The sequence below is a fragment of the Ailuropoda melanoleuca genome, chromosome 13 (assembly GCF_002007445.2).
Source record: "Ailuropoda melanoleuca isolate Jingjing chromosome 13, ASM200744v2, whole genome shotgun sequence".
Classification (NCBI taxonomy): domain Eukaryota; kingdom Metazoa; phylum Chordata; class Mammalia; order Carnivora; family Ursidae; genus Ailuropoda; species Ailuropoda melanoleuca.
Genome location: NC_048230.1, coordinates 84,007,819 through 84,022,449, shown reverse-complemented (window position 1 = coordinate 84,022,449; position 14,631 = coordinate 84,007,819). Strand labels below are relative to the sequence as shown.

Below are 14,631 nucleotides of genomic sequence, written 5' to 3'. Positions count from 1 at the left end.
ACATCAGCTGGCATAAAGGAGTGTGAAGTCTGTTGTTAAAACTACTGCTCACAAAGCTTTGAGAATAAAGGACTTCACAAAACCAATAATGTGAGCATGCTTCTAAGTTAGGGGGGAAATTTGTACTTAGGAAAATATGAAAACTTAGAATACATAGTATAACGAACACAAACACCAAAATTGCATTTTGGTTTTGCCTATACCATCCTGATTTTTGAAAAGTGAATTCTAACACATAATTGCTAATGTTTATAATGTTTTTATCATAAATGATCTCAAAAAAGAAACACACGTATTTAAAAAGGTAGTGTAATCATAAGCGATTCCCCTCAACAATGCAGAGAAAGTAGTACTTTAAATAAGGAAGAATTTAAAAGAAAAAATAAATACTAGAAATCAAATTTAGATCTGGTTTATGTGAAATGTTTTAACACTGTACATAAAAGTTCAATTTACTTTCACAATGATCAAGAATACTGCCCATTACTGTCACAGTTTTCCACATACTACATAATGAACTTGTAATGTAACATTTCTTTCTAGCTTCCCACTGAATTGTGAGCTATTACTTGTTTAAAAACCACATCATTTTTCTGTTGCCATGATTTTTTTTTTCCAACAAAAAACCAAAGTGCATTGTACGCCCTTTGGCCAGTCTTGTATGTGCCTTGATCCAATGCTACATGTATTCAGCTTTTAAAACTCGACAAATTTTTCATACTTCCTTAAATATGAAAAATTATGGTCTTATTGCTGAATAAAACAAGAAAAAGTACAAAATAATCGTGCTTGCTTTTTCGGGATCATGTTACTATCACTAAAGTAGCAAATTGCCCAGCACATTACTCCTAAGCACCCCCATGTATTTTTCTAGGCATAAAAATAAACGTTGGCTACAAATAAAAAAATAGCAATATCTTGAGCTTGTGTATCATTTCACTTTAAAGAGTTCAGCGTTTCATGTACAAACTAATTTCCTAACAGTCTCTTAGAATACTCTTATTTTGCTTATTCATGCCAAAGATGGAAAATTTCAGAAGTGGTGCTGTGATCTTTCCGTCTTTTCTACACTGCTGCCACTGTCCTAATACTTTTTAAGGTGGTCTTTGAAAAACTAATATTTTTTAAAATAGTTTTTTGGTAGTGTGAGTTGGCATTAGAGGATTTGGAATCTCAGCTCTACCACTTACTAGGAATGTACTTAAAAACAAACCACTTTGTCTTCTTAGCTTAGTTTGGCCCACCTCCCAGGGTTGTGGTGAGGATGAAATGAGATGATATGCATGGAAACTGCACAACATTCAACCAAATTATGTTACTACTATTGTGGTCAAGAAAAGTTTGCCACGTGTTTCCAGAGGTTTGCCAGATATTTCTGCTTCTACTAGTCTACTAACAAATATCTCCAGCTGCCCGTGAACCTCATTCATGATTCATTTGCCATTTTCATGTTTCCCAATACCTTCTCTTTTGACTTCCTGTTATCAAGAATACTGTTTTCTTGCTAACTTAGCAAAGACTCATGTGATTAACATTAATTATAGGGAACATTTTGTGAAGGAAATTTGACTTTTGCTTCTAGAGGTTTTGAGTAGTTCAGCTACCGTGCTGTCAGAAGTCAGGGAAAGGGTTGGATGGTTCCATAAAAATCACTATAAACCTGTGAGTTTATAAAAAGCCAAAAGCCAAGAGATTATATTGACTGTTTGCCAGTTAGTACATCTTTAATGAGCACAGAAAATTTTATGTATGTTCTAATACATGCTTTTTAATTATTTTACCTGGGACAGATCAGAAGCGGGTTTTATATCAGCAAACAGAGATAGCACTGACAGGGTAAAAGTTTATTATTTCCCTAGGCTTGCTATGAAATCCAAATATATATCCCTTCAATAACATAATAAAATATAAATATCTACCTTAAAGGGCATTAAATTAATTATAAAATACATCTGCATGCATCCCAAACTAAATGGTTACAATAGTCACTGATCAAGAACTAACAGAGAAAATTATAGGACAAAGAAAAATGCCATCCTGATATACAACTTCTACATTTAACAAGAATACAACTTGGGAAGCTACCAAAAAAATTTTTTTGTGTGTGTGTGGGGGGGGGGAATCACTCCCTTACTGAATGTTAGACAAAAATCAAAAATTGTTTTTGGACGCAGCCTCCTGTAACTGCATTAAATCACTGCCCTTATGTTCTCATTCCCTATTAAAAACAATAATGTGCGCTATCTTTCAGCAAGGCTGATTTATTAAAAGTATTCCCCTGTGCCAAAAGAACTAGTAAAAAAAACAAGCAAACAAACAAAAGACTCTGCTTTACTAACTATAGTTTCTGAGTGAAGCACATTTTATAGTTACATGCCAGCCTGACAGTTTTCCTGAGGAATCCAAAGAGACCCACATGGTTTAAAGCACCTGAAGGGTGGGCATTAAAAGAACCAATGCACCACTGAATTTACTTTAATATTAGCTCAACTGCTGCTGAAAACTGTAGTGGCATTTAAAATTCTAATTCCTTTCTCCCACTTAGCATGATTAGTAAATCTTACTTTAGCATAGTCTTGGAATTAAAACTATTGTATTTTATGCTTTTGGACTTTTGGTTAAATTAGCAAAAAATAACTCATGCTTATCAATCACTTTCTTAAGAACTTCAAAGTTCTCTACATATAATCTCAACAGCCAATGACCTCTACAGGAAGGCTTTTACATTATAAATATCAGAAGCATTGGCTTCAAGTATGCTCTCTTTGGATGTAAGGCATAAACATAAAATCTAATGAAAGTTTGCTACAAATGTGGTATAAAGTAAATAACTATATCTATTTGGATGTGTCAAAGAAGACCTCATGAAGGAGGTAAAATGAAGGCCAGGTATTGAAGGATAAGAAAATATTTAAAAAGAAATCTAGATACTGGCCATGGAGAAAAATAGAGAACAAAGTCATGGAGATAGAAAAACAGGAGCAATGTATCTCAACGCTGGCTTTGGTCACAATCACTTGGGGAGGCTTTTATCAAGATAACCAGGTCTTAATATAGACCTGCTAAATTTAAATCTCCCAGATTAAAGTTGGATATTTAAATTTTTCTTTAATTCCAAAGGTCATTCTGATGCAATTGGTAACACAGGATTTTGGAGGTGTCTGGGGAAAGGCCAACAGGCCTGCTGAAATACAGGGTCCACAAAGGAAGTCAGGCTGGAGAAGCTCTTTTATGTCAGGTTATGTAGTGTGTTGAATCCCCAGCTGAGAAATCTGAATGATACACTTTGGTGATAGTTTCTGAGCAGGTGTAATAAATAATCTCTAGACTTTAGAGACATGTTGTAGAAATAAAGAATACTGAATGAAGGATGAATAAGGAGAAACTGAGAGCAAGAAGATAGACGGACATGCAGTACTGCAGCAAGAGGAAAGAAGGCCTAAACAGTGGAATGGGGTTGGTGTTTTGTTTTGTGTTTTTTTTAAAGTGTAATTCGTAAGATACATGAAAGGTAGAATTCCTAGGAACTGGGAACTGAGCAAAGAATGAAGGTGATGACTTTTAGCCCAGGTAAGCAGACTGCTGGTGAGACAGTTAGTGATGAAAAATACTAGAAAAGCAAATCTCAGAGTATTTTGTACATATTAGGTTTGAACAGGTGACCTATGCATGGTATAGATTTACTCTGGCTAATTATTAATAGTGCCTTCTTTAACCTGCCAAGTGACCCAGTTTGGATCCCGTTTAGATGATAAACTATAATTGCCTTAGGTTTTAAAATACTTGTATGTTATCCCTCTGGAAATGTCTATTGGGAAGTGGGAAATGAGGGTATGGAGAGAGATCCTCAGCATGTCTAACAGATTACTATTAAAGCTGAGAGGGTGGAAGACAACGGCAAAAGAAGTAAGCAGAGGGAGAGAAAAGAGATGAGCCACAGGAACACCCATGTTTTGTGAGGACAGAAGAGGGAGAGAAGCAAAAACAAAAACAAAAAAGGGAAGGCACAAAAGAGGGAAATCATCTTGAGAAGAAAATTATAAAATCAAGGAAGTACAAATATTTAAAAAAGGAGGATGTCAAAAGGTAGTCTGGAATGTAGATTGGGAAGAGAACACTATTTAAAATGGAAAAGGAGGGGACAGGGATTCTGAAGCAGTGTCAGCAGAGAGGTAAGAGCCTATGGGATGTTGACAGGATAATGGGAGATAAAGAAAACAGACATAACGACTAAGACTACTCTACGATGTTTGGAGCGTGAGGGGATCAAGACAGATAAGAAGGAAGGAGTACCAGGAGGGATACCAACTGACCTCAGGAATAAGATGGGGTATAGAGATAGGAACCTACAACGAGGACAGGGAGCACATTCAATAAGAGAAAATGAAGATGCTAGAGAGGTGCGGCCCAAGTCTTGGCTGTAAGTCTAAGAAGACTGAAGTAAAGGTGTGACTGAGAAGCTGCAGTTTTGGAAGAGTCACCAGCAAGGAGTACAAAGTCCCCCAGGGAGATGGAAAAGGTTGGTGTGAAGTAAGGTTTATAAGACAGGTCCTAAGGAAGATGGGGAAACGTCCCATGGATGAAGAGGAGGGAGACAATGATGGGATCAGGTGATATAGATATAAAACAAGGACTTAAAAAGAAAGGTTTTTGAATAATGGTGACAGAAACATAGACCAGAAGTGATCTTTCAAGGACAGAGATAAAATTTTTGAAACTCCCTTCCTACATTTCATAACCCTTCCCTACCAAAATTTCATCAAGTAGTGACAATAAGAGATGGAACAGGTGACTGGAAGGTATCATCCTCAGGAAACAGATGTCAATTAATTCAATGTCATGGGAAGACTGCAAAGAAAAATGTTAGTTACATGGGAAGTTAGAATCCAAAAGTAAAAGACCACAATGGGCTCAATGGAAGCAGTTAGGAAATAGGCGTGAGAGGAGTTCAAATTTCCAGGTGGAAAGACACACAAAACAGAAAAATAGAGCAGAGGGGGGCACTGCACTTAGGATTCCAACAGACGATCACACTTAAAAGGATACTGGCCATGAGAGTTTGGTGCAAACTCCTGTTCTAAATAGTACAGATATTCTGAACAGATGAAAGAAAAAGAACTAGAATAACCAAATTAACCTTGCTCTATTCTTTGAACATCAAAACAAACTAAAATCTCACTTTATCTCAAAATATACTGAAGAAGTATTTCCTAGTTTATCAGTCCTTCCCACAAATATCATAGGATTCCAGGCAAACGAGTAAGCAAAGCACATTATGGACCCCTCCCACTTCCTAGCCCCCATCTCATTTTTATATTATTTGGGTGAATTGAGATTAGAAACAAACTTTAGGGCTGCCTTGAAAGTTTTTTGGTTTGTTTTTTTTTCCTTTTTTAAGAGGCTTCAAAAGGAAGCACGCAGCCACAGGGGCGTGGAAGTTGGGGATAATGGGATTTTACAGACTGATTGTGTGCACACATAAAAGCAATGCTGCTTTTCCAAGGCCAGCTGGCTAGGGCAGGGCGGGGGTGGGGGGGTAGTCTAGGAAATTACTACCCAAAGTAATTACCCTTCTGAATATACATCACGGGTCTGATAATTGTGACATTACAAAGCTGAGGCTAGTTCATATCACTGTTCCATCAGAAAGCATGGAATCACTGCTGGAATTCCACATTTTAATTTCCTAGATATGAAGACCAATATTAATAAAAAGGGGGCAAAATGATGACTAAGTAAAACAAAAATCTAACAAAATTATCTTTTAAAAATATGTTCTATAAACACTAGCAATGTCTTACACAGACTGTGGGCTTAATGAATGTCTGCTGATCGGCTGCTGCTGTACACACAGCCATTTGTGAGGACTCTGTCAAGCACAGGGCTAAGTATTTTATATATATTTAATCTCAGTTCCCACAATAACTTTATGGATAGGAATTACTATCTGCATTTTTTTCAGATGAGTAAATTAAGGCTTTGAAAGGTCATGGAGATATTTTATCATTCAACATTAACAATGATTTATTGAGCACCCACTCGATAACTGTGCTTGGGCCTGGGTATACAGCACTGAACCAAAAAGATACTGAGATTATAATTGGAGGAGGTAGGAACTCAGTCACCAACCAAAAACCAAAGGAATAAAAAGTGAAAAGTTGTGATATGTGCCTTGGAAGAGAAAAAGATGGTGCTACAAATGAGCAAAACAGGAGACCCTATTTAGTTTGGGTGGTAAAGAAAAGCCTGAGACCTTAGGGACAAAGTGCAAGTGAAGATTGTTCTGGGCACAAGAGAGGGGGTGTGTTCAAACTGAAAGTAGGGAATCAGTTTAGTGAGTTTAAGAATTGAAAAAATATCAGGGGGCTCAAGCTCAGTGAGCAAGATAGAAGTGAGTTCAGAGAGGCAGGCGCATATCAGAGCATACAGGGTCCTGCAGGCCAAGGCCAAGGTAAGGAGTCTGGACTTCATTTTAGTGAAAGAGAAAGCCACTGGAGGGTTTTTAACAGGGTGGGGGCAGGGGAGAAGGAGGAGGAGAAAGATGTGTGGGGATTATACTATCAGATTTCAATGGCAATAAGGTCACTAACCATTATATGGAGAATGAGTAATATGGAACAGGATGGTGGTAGAGAGGACAGAGGTGAAAAGACGCCAAATATATTTTGGAACTGTAATGGACTCCTTCTTAGAGTTATATAGTTAGTAAGTAGAGGAACAAGGATTCTGTCTGATCCTGAAGCAGGAGCGCTTAACCATTCTCTTTAAATAGTGAGCTGGGGGCACCTGGGTGGCACAGCGGTTAAGCGTCTGCCTTCAGCTCAGGGCGTGATCCTGGCGTTATGGGATCGAGCCCCACATCAGGCTCCTCCGCTAGGAGCCTGCTTCTTCCTCTCCCATTCCCCCTGCTTGTGTTCCCTCTCTCGCTGGCTGTCTCTATCTCTGTCAACTAAATAAATAAAATCTTTAAAAAAATAAATACATAAATAAATAAATAAATAAATAAATAAATAAATAAATAGTGAGCTGAAACATTCCTTAATAACTAAAAAAAAAGAAAAAAAAAAAAGAAGAAGGAGTTGCCCTCCCCCCAAAAAAGTACCTCCTTTTACTAGGATAACAACTAGAAGACATTTTTAGGATTAAATCTCAAAACATTTTAATGGGGCAAATGTGAGTTTCCCCCCCAAGGCTGATAGACCCGTGCCGCACAATGCTAAATGATAACTTCTGGAGGTCAGTAGTTAATAGCTATAAGCTACCCTGAGAATAACACTTGTCTTTCTTGAAGCTTTCAATAAATTTAAACTCATCGTTAGCAGACAAATCTTAATGTTTGAGTTCACTACAACACCTCCTCATGATTCCTTTATGTGTTCTAAGAGCCAGAATGGAAGTGCCAGATCACCTATTTGACAGGTTTAGCGATGAACTTGAGAAATATAACCCATGAGTACGGCTGCTTAGCCTACAATGGTAAAGAAATCCCAAGATCATTTAATGGTTTTCAATAATTATTTGTTTTGAAATAATCTTTGAATTATTAGAATTCAGCATATACTTAACAGACATATACAAACACAGACAAGGAATTAGAGATCTTCATTTAATTCCACATTCATAGAATCTTAGAGCTAGCTAGACGAGATTTCGTGAACCTTGGTGATGTGTACTAACAAATTTAAAAATTAATCCCCTCATTGTTTTAAAACAATACAAATTCAAAAACAAAAGTCTGTAGTTGAACTATAACTGGTTTACACTTTTTAAAAAGTCCATAATAGAAAAACATGTAGCTCTGTGAGTCACAATATGCTTCTTTTTTTTTTTTAAAGATTTTATTTATTTATTTGACAGAGATAGAGACAGCCAGCGACAGAGGGAACACAAGCAGGGGGAGTGGGAGAGGAAGAAGCAGGCTCATAGCACAGGAGCCTAATGTGGGGCTCGATCCCATAACGCCGGGATCACGCCCTGAGCCGAAGGCAGACGCCCAACCGCTGTGCCACCCAGGTGCCCCACAATATGCTTCTAACTACTGTATCATATATGACTCACAGCATTCACTGTCTGAGAGTTAAATGTTCCCTTTATTGTTGCTATTATCTTCTAATACGCTAAATATTTTTACTTATGTTATTATCTCTGTCCCTCATTACAACACAAACTCCATGAAGGCAAGGAAATTTTTTCTCCTGCTGTTTCACCTAAATCCCTCCAACCTGTAGAACAATTCTTGGCACCTAGCAGACACTGAAAAAAAAAAAAAAATGGTTAAGTGAATGAAAAAAGATGAATGAGCTTCAAAGGGCTGTGTTACTAAGTATCATCTGAGACATCTTTGTGAAAGCTCTTCGTAAATTGTAAACCATTCCAGGAATGTGCAGTATTATCACACCATCATCATGATAACTCATGTAGAGCATTTACTAAGCACTCTATACTTTTTACTGCCCAATTCACAAAAGACACTGAGGTTCAAACAGATTAAGCCATCACCCAATATCCAATATAAATAGTAAAATTAAGACTCTGAAAAAAACAACTCAAATCCAAATGCAAGGATCTTAACCCCAGATCTGTCTTTTTTATATTGCTCTCTTCCTTGTGACATGCTGACTGGCTCCAAGTATGTAAAACAAAATATACTAGAACACTGTATTAAATTGTATGTACAATTGATACTTGAGATGAGGATTAAGAGCACTGTCTTTGAATCACACAGATCTGGATTTGCATCCAGTTTCTGCCACTTACTTGGGGTATGGCCTTCGGCGATTTAGCTAATCTTGCTAAGCCTCAGTTTCACCTTCTGTGAAATAGGATAATAATAGTGCCTCTCTAATTGTAAGGAATAAATTATATATTTCAAATGGAGCACTTAACTCATACCTGACTCTTAGTAAGTACCCAGTAAATTTTATTTTCACCTTTGATGATGAAGAAATATTTGCCCAGTATCTGATATTAGAACTATTATTTGAACACAGGGTGACCCCCCCCCAAAAAAAATGGAAGGTGGGGAAGCAAGATCAACAGACTTTCTCTGCATTTCTATTTTCCTCTGAACCCTGCACTGATTTTACAGAAGCAAATACTAACAAAGGCACACCTTTCTTTCTCTCCCCAACACACCCTGTGGTAAAGGAACAAGTAGGAATGTCAGCTGCTAAAAAGTGGAAGGAATAATTTTTTTTAAAGATTTGTTATCTTAAAGCTGTTAAAAAGGTAACAGTCTTCCTTATATTTTCCAGAATCTCAATAAAAATTTGTGTTGTATAAGAACAAATATCTAGATGGCTACTTGTTAAATAGTCACAGAGTTACTAAAGTGTATCAGTGTATGAGCACCAGGGACAATGTTTCCGATGAATTAGACCCTGTTGGTGGGAATCATTCTTATTGGGAAACAGAGAGTGATAACAGCCAGATACATATCTCCAGCGACTACCGTCTTCTGTTTAAGTGTGACAGTAAACCGCATAATCCAGGCTAGTCTCTTCTGGTTGTGAATCCAAATTAGCATGCCCTTGCTCTTAATTTAAGGGAGATGGAGAGAGAGGTTTTTTGCTTTGGTTTTATAAACACGTTTAAAACAAGAGATTCTTATTTCCTGGTTTATCAGGTGTTGATCTTTTCCAGGTACAGGAATTTAGTTAACCTTATTTCTTCAGAAAATTCCTCTTTGAATGTTCACTAATATACTTAAAGGGTCAGGTCTAAGAGTGAAAATTAGATTTCAATATTTATTATAGTGCTATAGTATTACCTAGAAGAAGTGTGCTGGTTCACAAGCACATTAAACTTCTCACCTTCCCAGACAAATTTCACAAGTTCTATTCCAGTTCTTCACCTTTCCTTAGAAATCCCAGATAGAGGTAGCAGTAGGAGCCATTAAAACCAATTAACACTTCACTTTCATTTGGGGACAAATAAGAGGGAAAAAGAGAAGAGGTTCAAGCTAACTCTTCAAGGACTGCATAAATTTATAAGTCATTTTTAAAGGAAAACATTTACTTGTGACAAAACCACACGTGTGAAATAGTTAATGGTCAAATGAAGAAAATTAAGTGTAACGTCTTTCCAAATGTGCACAAAATATCTAAGTATCCACCAACTATACTATCTTTTAATATTAAGAAATACACGGTTAAGAATCTCTTAAAAGTATCTTAATCCTGTGCTCTACTTTCAGACAGTCTATAGCAGGTAACAGAGTAACCAACTTATTCTTTAAAAATCTTTCTGGGACAAGAAATTCTATAATATATTTCAGATTTTTTTCTAAAATTTAATGTTGACACTGAAGTATTTTAAAGTGGATGCTAAATGTAGACATTATTTAATATAGACAATAAAGTGTTATATAATTACCTTCTTGAAACCCCCCAGTAGCTACTATTTTTTGTGTAAAATGCTGAAGAGATGACAAGATATCGGCATATTCAAACATGTCATTCTTTCATACAGGGTAATGGTTAAGAGCGCAGAATTCTGGAGTTGTGCCAACCCAGGTTCAAACCACACTGGTTCTACCACTTACTAGTAGGGTAACACTGGGAAAATTACTTAATCTCTAAACTTGCCTTTCTCAACCCCACTTTATGGAAGTGGCAAATGGTTTTAAAGTATATGCGTTTATACTTTAAAGTGCTTAGTATAGTAGTGCCTGATACATTAGTAAGTACATAGCATTTAGAGGCTATAGGCAGTATACTCCAAGGGTTAATTGTAGAAATTCTGAAATTTAACTTCTTAGGTTCCACTCCAAGATTTCCCACTTGTTACCTGTTTGGTACTGGACAAATTATTTCTCTTCCCTCTATTAATATTAGTAAATATATGAAAAAGATTAGAAGAGGGATTTGAACATGGTAAGCACTCAATAAATAATTCCAAAAATTACTTCAAAAAAGTCTCATAGAAGCTAAAATTTAAAGAGCATATCAGAGCAATTTTCTCTTCTGGTATTTGAGTAGACCAGCATTAGAAATGAATGAACACTATTAATTCACATCCAGAAATCTTTCCTATGTACCAGTATGTAAATATACATTAATCAAACTCATAGTACAGACTCCCTAGTTTCAGGTTTCCCAGACTTGTTTGATGATACAAATCACCCAGAGATTGTGACTGAGCAGGTCTGGGGTGGGGCCTTGGAATCCGTATCTATAATCGGCTTCTCAGGTACGTGCAACTTTGGGCAGGCTCAAAAATCCTGCATTAGTTGAAGCTGTGTCTAACCACCGAACCTGAGAAGAATATCAAGTAGTCACACCCACTGAACAGAATTATTGTTTTACAAGTACTATGTAATGGAAATGGGAATGTTAAAAAGATTTTTTTATTCAACAAATATTTTGTTGAGTGTTTACCAGTACAAAATATTCACTGAGCATATATTACAGTATAATTCACAAAATGGTATATGAATATTAACTTAAAAACAAACCACTTCTTAAAAACTAACATCATTTGGGACTGAGAGTGGCAAACAGAAAGGAAGGAAATATACTTGACATAGATACACAGAATTATATGATACCATTTGTCCTGAGGAGTTCAGAAAGTATTGGGGCAAGGGTCCTATTGGTCAAGAGGTCTGGTTCTTCAAGAAGTCTTATGACACTGCTGCCATCGCTAATGAGCTAAAAATGCTAATGACTGAAGAACATTCAAATAACAAATTCACAGCAAAAATAATTTAAAGGGTATAACCATTTTTTCCTTGACCCTTCTGAACATTAGTCTTTAGAAACAAAGTATAGTTTATCTCTTATTAGTAAAATTAGCACAAACTTGGATCTGCATTTTTTTTTCAAGAAAATGATAGAAAGAAATGAGTTTCCATTTTCCAAAGCCTCCACACCCACCCCACACATCCACCATGTACATGCTCAAGCTATGAGCAACTTCTACAATGGAAAGATCTGGAATCTACCTCCTAGTAGAAACACAAGTATAAATAATTTTGTGTAAGGAAACCCAAGTACAATGACACCAAAAGTAGGACTAATGTTATTCTACTGAATGAAGAACACTTACAGAGTACAGCAAATATGCATACGTTTCAATATAATAAATTATTAATTACGTTAGCCATGTACATCTTGTGGTGAAGAATTATTACTGTTTGAGATCCAATGTAGTAAGTGGAGATGTTCCTTAGGGAATTGCTAACTACATGCATGAATTTGGAATAAAATAATATTAAATGCAGTCATTACAGCTATTCAAATATTACTGATCCATAGAAGCATGAGCTAAAATAAAGCATCTACTGGTATTATTTAAAATATGACCCAAGGGAGCAGGCACACGACTTCAGGGTTTTCCTTTATCAACTGCCCCAAGACTTAGAAAAATAAAGGGCCACTTAGGACTCCTAACTACGCCCTGAGTAATCATGCTGAGTGGTGAGATGATACGTGGATTTTTTTTCTTTTTACTTTTCTGACTTTCCAAAGTTCCTAATTAAAAAAAAAAAAAAAAAGTACTGTACTCTTTTAATTACTGGGGATGGTAATTCCTTCACTTAAGGATATTATCTGAGGGATCAAATTTATTAGGAAGGTTATTTAAAAACTTTGAAGAGGTTGTATCACGTTCTCCCTCAAAGACCATCTGTCATAGGTCTTCCTCATTTTATCTAATAAAAAATAACACAAGAAGAAATGATAATACAAGGGCTGAAATTCCATGTGCTAGCTTCCAAATGTAGGCCCTCAAAAAAATGGTTCACTGTAGCTAGCAATGCTAAGTGATAACAGTTTCACTGATAGTGATAAAAGAACTCCTATTCATCTGGTGTTTGATCCAAAAACACACTGGAAACCCAGTGAAGGTTGGCAAATAAAAAATGCTGCTCCTCTCTGAGCAAAAGGAGAGCCAACTCTTCCATGGGATTGTTGTTACAAGTATAGGACTTAACCACTGATAAGACTTTCATCACTCATCCCTTACCCGTTCTATCCCAAATTTCCCACTCCTTCCATCTTTATTCTTTCCTATTCTCTTTTAGTTTTGGCCTACATCCACAACCAGTTCTTTTAGGAGGCATTCAAAGGCATTGCTATTCTTACAAATTTAAAAAGGGACAATTGTAGACAGACCTTGGAATATGTGCAGGAGAGCTGTGCAGCCTCCCATGCAGACAAACATGAGGACTTCCTACAGCTGATCTACAACTGATTGCTTAAGGGATACTGCATTTATAAAATGGGTTTAGTCATTTTCTCTTGAACCTTTTTCAAATTTTCTTGAGCACCATGCTGATACAGTTAAGTCTAAGTTCCCAGACTTAATGGTGGTGTAGAAGGCAATAAGGATCCAGAAGGCAAGGAATTCACTATGGGTCTTTAAAAATAGTTACACCCTCGCAGAAAGATGTCTATCAAAGTGAGTTCCATACAATGATCTGGACTAAGTCAAAAGATATAGGCCATATAGGCCATTTTAATCCAGTGCCTTCAGCTACTTAAGATCCAGATTCCACTGTTCACTGCAAGCCTTCAGCTAACATATTCTTCAATGATTCAACACAAGAGAACTCAGCAGTGCCTAGTGACAGAGCTCTCTGAGGTTCTCAAACTGAGAGCTGTTTGCACTGGGTTTATATAGTGCAGAAACAACTTAGGAGGCAAATAACATAAATGCCATCACCATGTTCCAGTCCAGAAGTTTTTATTATAGCAAGTTTAGCTCTGGGCAAGCTGCCGCAATCAGCACATTGTGATGGCAAATACACCGACTGTATTTTCTTCCTAAGCAGTATATAACACTGGGGCTGTTCCTGAGAAGGATTCATGAAACAGCTCTAATCAACACATTATAGTTGGAACAGCTAGATGTAACATTCACAGCTTGTATGCCTTAATTGTCAAAATTGTTTGCTTTCCAGATGAACATAGCCGACTTTAACTTTCAGTAAAATCAACCAAAATAGTTCATCAACTGTCCTGACAAATAATCCCTACCCTTCCACCACCAAAGACATCCTCTGAGATACAACTCAATTGTTAGAAAAAACTAGAAATGGAACAAATGACAAATAATTAACCAAAATGTATCACCAGAAACAGTTAAATAAGAAAATTTGTCCAAGAAATCTCAAAGAACATTGGTAATGCTTAAAGTTCTTGCTGAGTTCATGGCAATATAAGGCTTAATAAACAGGGTGTCTTCCAAAAGCTGGAAAATCTTCACTCTCTTCACAGCTTATTGCTTGTGATCTTATAACACATTAACTTACTCACATCAAATTTCACAGCTCTTAAAAAAAAAAAAAAAAAAAAAGCTTGACAACTATCCTAGACTATGTCCAAACAACATAGTTTCTCAAATCAACTAAATTAACCGAATAACTAAAATTCTTTTGAAGAAAAAGTGAATAGATGAAGCCCATATCATCCTTCAGTTTGTTTTTAAAATAAAATTAAAAAGAAAGAAGTTTTCAAAAAAGCCAAATTTCTTGATCAAAGCTATAGTGAGGAAAACGAAAAGGTAAAAGGTAAAGTGCCTGTCTTTCATCTACCCATGTTAACAGTTTAGGACAAGATTCAACAGTCTTTCACATTCCCCAGCAAAATTCAGGACCATACAACCATAAGTCTCTTTGGCTCTTGAATC

At 36.4% G+C, this 14,631-nt stretch overlaps 1 protein-coding gene across 2 annotated transcripts in view; it reads right to left on the bottom strand.

The window, feature by feature from the left end:
• Positions 1-14,631, bottom strand: part of MACROD2 (mono-ADP ribosylhydrolase 2) — a 1,910,609-nt gene that overhangs the window by 1,623,105 nt on the left and 272,873 nt on the right. The window lies entirely within an intron of this gene.